Genomic DNA, 6,474 nt, shown 5'->3' on the forward strand with positions numbered 1-6,474 from the left:
GCTCTGGTTAAAGAAAAAAAAGAAAAAGAAAAAAAAACCTCGTAGCTACTGTTCTTCCTCCTGTCTGGCGGAGTGCAAGGATCCAAAAGCAGGTTAGGGATAGTTCAGGGACAAAGGAGGGACCTGTCTAGGAAGGGGAGACCCTATATCCTAGTGCACTCTCTCCCTATTGTGGCTGCAAAGAAAAAATAAAAAAGGGGGGGGCCAGTATGAGTGACTGTTACCGGAAGACGCCCAGAATACCCTGTGAAGCAAAAGCTTGTGACCAGGACTACTCTAACACAAGCCCGGTAACTAGTGGATCTTTAGAAGGTCCGATCCATGTTGGGCTGACTCGGCCTGGCATTGTCCGGTGAGGAAGCTACCTGGGTCTAGGAGTGTGTGTACCCATCTTCCCTTCCCCTTTCCTTTCCGTGTGGCCTACTGACAGTCTGATCATCTCACTGGATCCAATCAGAGTAAGCGACGCCGTCTCCCAGAGACTAGCCGACGCTCTTTGCTGAAGGGAGGTGTAGGAGGGTCGTGGCCATCCTCGTTAGCCTCTCCTGTGTGAGTACCCTGTAAGGAAAAATCTTTAGTTTATGAGCTGCTAGCGCGGACAGGGCACCCTCCCTGTGTGTGTAAGTGGAAAATGGGTAGGAGAACAGTCTAAACATTCCACCTCACCCCCTAGGGTACCCCAGCATATTACATGTAAGTACATTATGATTCATCAACCTGCAGGTATTTAGAGAATTGGAATATTTACACGTGTGAAAATCCATCTAAACAATGCCCACTAGAAGGTACTTCAATCTAGATAAGATCATACATCTAAGAGGAGCGTTTAATCATCAAAAAGCCCTGACACAACGTGAGCAAATTTGTCTATTGAGGAAAGGAACAGGTTAATTTAAAAATCATCTTGGCCCAGGGATGGAAGGGAGGGGGTTGCTCTGCGTTCAGGGTCAGGAATCGGCATGGACTGTGCCTGGTGCGGGAAGGGGCTGCTTTCAGCCCCAGCTGGCTGTGAAAAAAAATATAGACAGAGGCGAACCAAAGGCAATACAAGTTACAGAACTGTGATTACATTTGCAAAGATTAACTATCCAGTAAGATCCTGCAGTGTGCCTTTGTGACCCTGGAGTCCGTGTGGCTTGGTGACACCAAAGAAGCCACAGGCAGCCGACCTGGACTGGAATCTCTGAAAGAGATGCCACAGGAGATTCCAGGGCGTAAGAGAACAGCCCTCCCAAGAGCAGAAGCATGTTGGAAATTCTGGACAAGCTGTATACAGGATAATCTCCCGTCCACCTCTCCCCCCTTCTCTGAACATTATACACAGAAGTGGCCAGTCTGGACGTACGTGTGTGGGTATGAAAGGGGTTTGGGGCATTAATGTTTTCCTGAGTGATGAGGGAGCGTTCCCAACACTCTCTGTTGTTGTTTTATTATTTTATTAATGAAGCTTTAAAATTCAGTTATGTAGTGTGTTTTCTTTATCTTCCCCCAACGATCCTGTAGTGTCAGCCTGATCACCTAACATGAGGGATAGATTGTATCAGAGGGTAGCCGTGTTAGTCTGGATCTGTAAAAGCAGCAAAGAATCCTGTGGCACCTTATAGACTAACAGACGTTTTGGAGCATGAGCTTTCGTGGGTGAATACCCACTTCCTCAGGTGCAGCTGAGGAAGTGGGTATTCACCCACGAAAGCTCATGCTCCAAAACGTCTGTTAGTCTATAAGGTGCCACAGGATTCTTTGCTGCTTTTTGAGGGATAGATTGGTAACAGAAATTTGTCAGAGTTTGGTGAGCAATTAAGAAGGGGGGAGCCCTGCAGAATTTACACCATCTATTTGTTTTACCCTTGTTGTTTTATGTTTGCTTTGCTTGGTACTGTTGGTGTTATATGTTGAGAACTGCATGAGTAAAAGTAAGCCTTAATAGGAAAAGGAAACACTATCTGGTTCTGGTTTTGTTCTGTTTAACTGGTTACTGTTGTTTTTCTGCTCTGTTCATTTGAGCATTAGGAGTGTGGGTGGAACTGAACCTCTTGTTCATAATTCCTCAGAGTGGAAGCCATGCGTGCGAGGAAGCTCTGAGGTTGAATTGAGATCCTTCTGTCCCGTTCCCTGTAGCGGTCAGTGTATAGAAGTGGGAAAACCTGGCTTAAACTGTAATTTCCTCTGCTGTCTGTGTAATTCACTTTTCTGTTTAAGTGTCAGCAAACAGATGGGTGGGTCTCTAGGTAAACTCTCTAAAGGGGTTTGGATTGTATGTTAAGTAAATGGCCTTTGCCCAATGGGCCATATGCTTTTATCCAGGTGGCAAGCCTCATGAAGGAGGACTCGGGTAGTCTTGTGAGTAAGAATGTTTAAGGGAAGAGACCAGGAGGAGTGGGGGCTAGTTGAGAAGCCCAGCCTCCTAGCTAAACTGGTAGTGGAACAAGTTGGTGCCCATGGAAGGGACGGGTTCAGCAAGAAAAGCAGGATCGGGCCCAGGCGGGCAGGCAACAGACAGAGAGATTGGAAAACAGGTTGGAAAACTTCAAAAATGTAGTGGAAGAAAGGAGTCAGAAAGTGTAAGCATGGGGATTTGAAATACCCAGGACTTACTTGGAATGGTGAGTTAAGTTGATAAAAGTGGCTGTTGGGAGACAAGCAAGTGATTTAAGGGAGAGTGAGAAGTTAACTCTGTAGTTGCTGGAGGAAACAGCACTTGAACTTTGTAAAAATGCTAAAGAAAAAAGTTCTTGGTGTCTGTGAAATGTTTGTAAATAAATTCAGGCAAAGAAATTATTGGATTGCAATCATTTGGTTTGGCTATGAACAATTTAGTTAAATTAGCTGAAGAATGTATACAGTGTTATGTAATTGAAAACCTGGGCTGCCTATGAAACAAATACAATAAAATATGGAGTAATTCCTCTGTTTTACCTGAAGTCAACAAGGGTATTTGTATATTTCAAGCGATGATTGTCTGCCCAGAAGGGGTGGATAGACCTCTGTTTTTTTGTCTTTCAGATAATCAGAGAAAACTGATGCCAGCTGAACAGGATTCAACATACCATGCATTTACTGGCACAATAGAAATTATGTTTTGTGTTCTATATTCTGTCTTCTGGTGTTTGTCTTGTGTCTGGAATTTTTGTGTTTAATATTTTTATAAAATAGTCTAGTTTAAAATCAAACAAAAAGGTTAAATTAAAATGCAGATACTTGTTTTGTTCAACTTGGAATACAAAGTGTTTGGACAAATCAGGAGAACATGATATATTAAAGTCTAATGCATTTCCTTAGGTAAGAAAAAGAAACTTCATCAGCCAAACTGTTAATTGCAAAAATTCTTGTTAAAATTTGCATACCAACAGTCTTTAAAAGCAAAGACATTAAAGTTAACCCACTCCCCATATTGTACATGGGATCTTTCTGGCTACCTCAGATTTCTAGCCAGAGGGCTGGGGATGGTGGAAAGCTATCGGACTAGAGGTTGAATTGAATGAATTCCTCAAAGTGGGTGTGCTTGTTCTGGCTTGTTGCTCCAAAGCTCTGTAATAAGGTTACTTTAGTAAAAGGGTATGTGTGGCATATCTTGAATAATAAGACTGATGTACTGTATAATGACAATGTTTATGTCTTCATTGTTGGGAAAAAGGCGTATAAGTAAAAAGTGGAAGTTTCCTTTGCAGGTTAAAAGAAGACAAGAAAGGAAGAAGGACAAAGAACAGAATGAGTTAACTGGAAACAAAGAATTAGCTAGCAAGCTCAGGCTATAGATAAGACACTGACTCCATTCAAGGACACTGCTCACAGTTAAGACTTGGCTAATAACTAGGAAAAGGAGGGCTTGAATTTGCCCACGCAGCTATGAGATCTGAAAAAAACACTGCCAGGCGCTAATGAAATGTGCTAAGTTTCTTTTCTCAAAGGTAAAGAAGCGCTACCCAAAGAACCTAGCAGCCCTGCGACTCCTTGGAACCAGGAGACGGGATTGATGTAAAGGTCCGCCAACAAAAGTCTGCTCTGGCTCCACCCTGGAAAGGCCCTTATTAAGTCCCAGTGACTACCAACATCGCTGTAAAATGTCAAAGACTGACTGCTTGGACCCAAGATTCTCACTGCAAAAAGACTCCTCCACATTGGGAAAATTCTCCTACTGATGATTAGCCTATTTCACCTTCTAGCTCCACTGTGCCTTCTGGACAGTAGGGAAAAAGTACAAGGTGAAGTGCTAGTAACCTCTCCCTTGTCCACTGACAGATCTACTGTACCTTTGAATTTTTCTAGAAGAATCAAAACCATTACAGGGTGATGTGCCGATAACCTCTCCCCTATAGGATGCTGCACCATGACTGTTTTGGGAAAGAAGAAGGAACACTCGCTCCACTGAAATTGCCAAAGTCCAGGAATTCCTGACTAGAAAGGACATTAAGAACTGACCCTGGTGAAGAAACAAAGAATTATACACTGGCGGGAGGACATTTATGGGAACCATGCTTGGGAATGTGGTATTAATTGGATTGTGGGGTTTATTCTACAGGCTGCCCTGTGTTTTGGCTAAATCCTTCAGCATGTATTGCTCTCTCTAATTGGATTTAAATAACAAGTACCCAAAGAATTTGTTCTGCTACTAGAAATTTTACTCGTATTGAAACCATTCCAGTGACTATTAATGTATGCTATTAATGGGAATGCCTTTTGACAGTACCTGAGAATAGTTAAATAACAGGTGTATTATAGTACTACACCAAGAAAAGATGGTATTGAATATAACTGAGGCTGGGAAGGCATTGCAGTGGGACCTAGTATGTTTAGGAATTTGGGATTTCCTGAATGACCAGCTGATGGCCATTCGGAGTGATCTTGAGTACCAGACTTGGCCCACTGCCCTTACAGATGCATCAGGAATACCATCTGATCTGTGATCATGGAGACACAGGTGGACACTTTCTGGGTGGAAGTGTGGCTTCCCAGGGCGGGGTGTGCACCCTTTTAGGGGATGACTACTGTACTTATGTCCCAGAAAGTGCACAGGATATTAAAAAGCACATCCTGTCAGCCAAACAGGCTTTTGAACAGTGGAAGGCCCAGGAAAGGAAACCTACTATTTCTGATTCCCTCTGGGGCTGGTTACTCAACCTGGGAGAACTAGGGGAAGGCATTGTTCACCTCCTGCTCACTGGTGTGGTGGTGTGTATCGTTACTCTTCTCTTGCTTGCTTGCTGTAAAGCACTCCAGCTCCCTAGAGCTTAATCACATGTTATCCTTTAAATGTGAGAACACTCAGCCAAAAGTTTGTTGAGTATTCTCAAAGGAGGGAGTTGTTGGTGTCACTCTGGCATAACCCTAGGTAACTCGGAAAGGTGGTAGACCACAAGTGTCAATGAAGCCCTCCTGTTGTAGGCCTCAATGAACCAATGTTCCTCCACGTTAAACACTTTGTGTAACCTAGTGTAACCTAATGTACTAATAGCTGCAAAATGTAGTGTTAGCAGTTAGTTTTCGGTTGTAACAGCCAGTTCTCTGTTGTAATACATTGAAGCTAGGCTAAAGCCCGTTCAAGGCCATTTTAAGATACTGTATACATGTCTCAGCAGCGGAGAGGGGGGAGAAAAGGGGAAGACAAAAGATTGAATGAGAAAAGATACTGCAGCTGGATGGGAAAGGAAGGGGGAGTAAGAGATTAGCTAGTCAGCACGAAAAAGTTTTGTAGTAAACAACTGGGATATAAAAGGAAGAAACTGCTTGTTTTAGGGGGGCAGGATTTGAGATTTTCTCCCTTGCACCTTATTTGAGCTCAAATAAACTTGGTTTGCTTCTCCACCCTGGTGTGTTTATTGGCACGGCACACCCCAGGCGACGGACCCCCCCACTGTTGCTTGGCCTCAGGCAGTTATCTGCCGGCAACGTTATCTTTATCTTAATGTTGAGGTTTTCCTTTACATTTTTTCTTTGAATAACAAATTAAAAAAAATAAAAAACAAAATAAAACTGTGATTGATAAAACAGAATTCTTTTTGTTTGCAATTTGATTATTTGTTGAGGCAGAAATATATCTACATATATTTGTAACTGAAACCTTTTTGAACTTTGCACAAAAAATTGGTGTTAATAATACTATGATTATACCCCAACCATGATCTTAAAATAGTGTGGTACCACATATACTTATATATATATATATATATATATATATATATATATATATATATATATATATATTTTTAAAAGGGTATAAAATTGACTTTTGTTGTAACAAAAAAATGAAAATAATTTTTAAAAAATAGTCACGTGACACACACAACATAGACACAAGACACACACACATGACATACAGGACAAACTTACAATTAAAAACAAATGGCGCCAGAATTCTATTCATAACTATACAAAATAACACCACCAAAAATAAAAAGTAAAAAGGGTTAAACATTTGAATAAACAAGTTATTACCTTATTTAAAACTTGTAGCATGAATTTGATAAAAAATATATT

The 6,474-nt window shown here is 41.6% G+C and overlaps 1 long non-coding RNA gene across 1 annotated transcript; it reads left to right on the forward strand.

Annotated features, from left to right (window-relative positions):
* The first annotated feature begins 1,137 nt into the window (after positions 1–1,137).
* LOC127041872 (uncharacterized) lies at positions 1,138–4,518 on the forward strand. Its single transcript, XR_007771736.1, has 3 exons — positions 1,138–1,341; positions 3,669–4,202; positions 4,317–4,518. It is a non-coding gene; the product is annotated as an uncharacterized LOC127041872 (long non-coding RNA).
* The last annotated feature ends 1,956 nt before the right edge of the window (positions 4,519–6,474 follow it).

This window comes from Gopherus flavomarginatus (assembly GCF_025201925.1).
Source record: "Gopherus flavomarginatus isolate rGopFla2 chromosome 13 unlocalized genomic scaffold, rGopFla2.mat.asm SUPER_13_unloc_6, whole genome shotgun sequence".
Lineage (NCBI taxonomy): Eukaryota > Metazoa > Chordata > Testudines > Testudinidae > Gopherus > Gopherus flavomarginatus.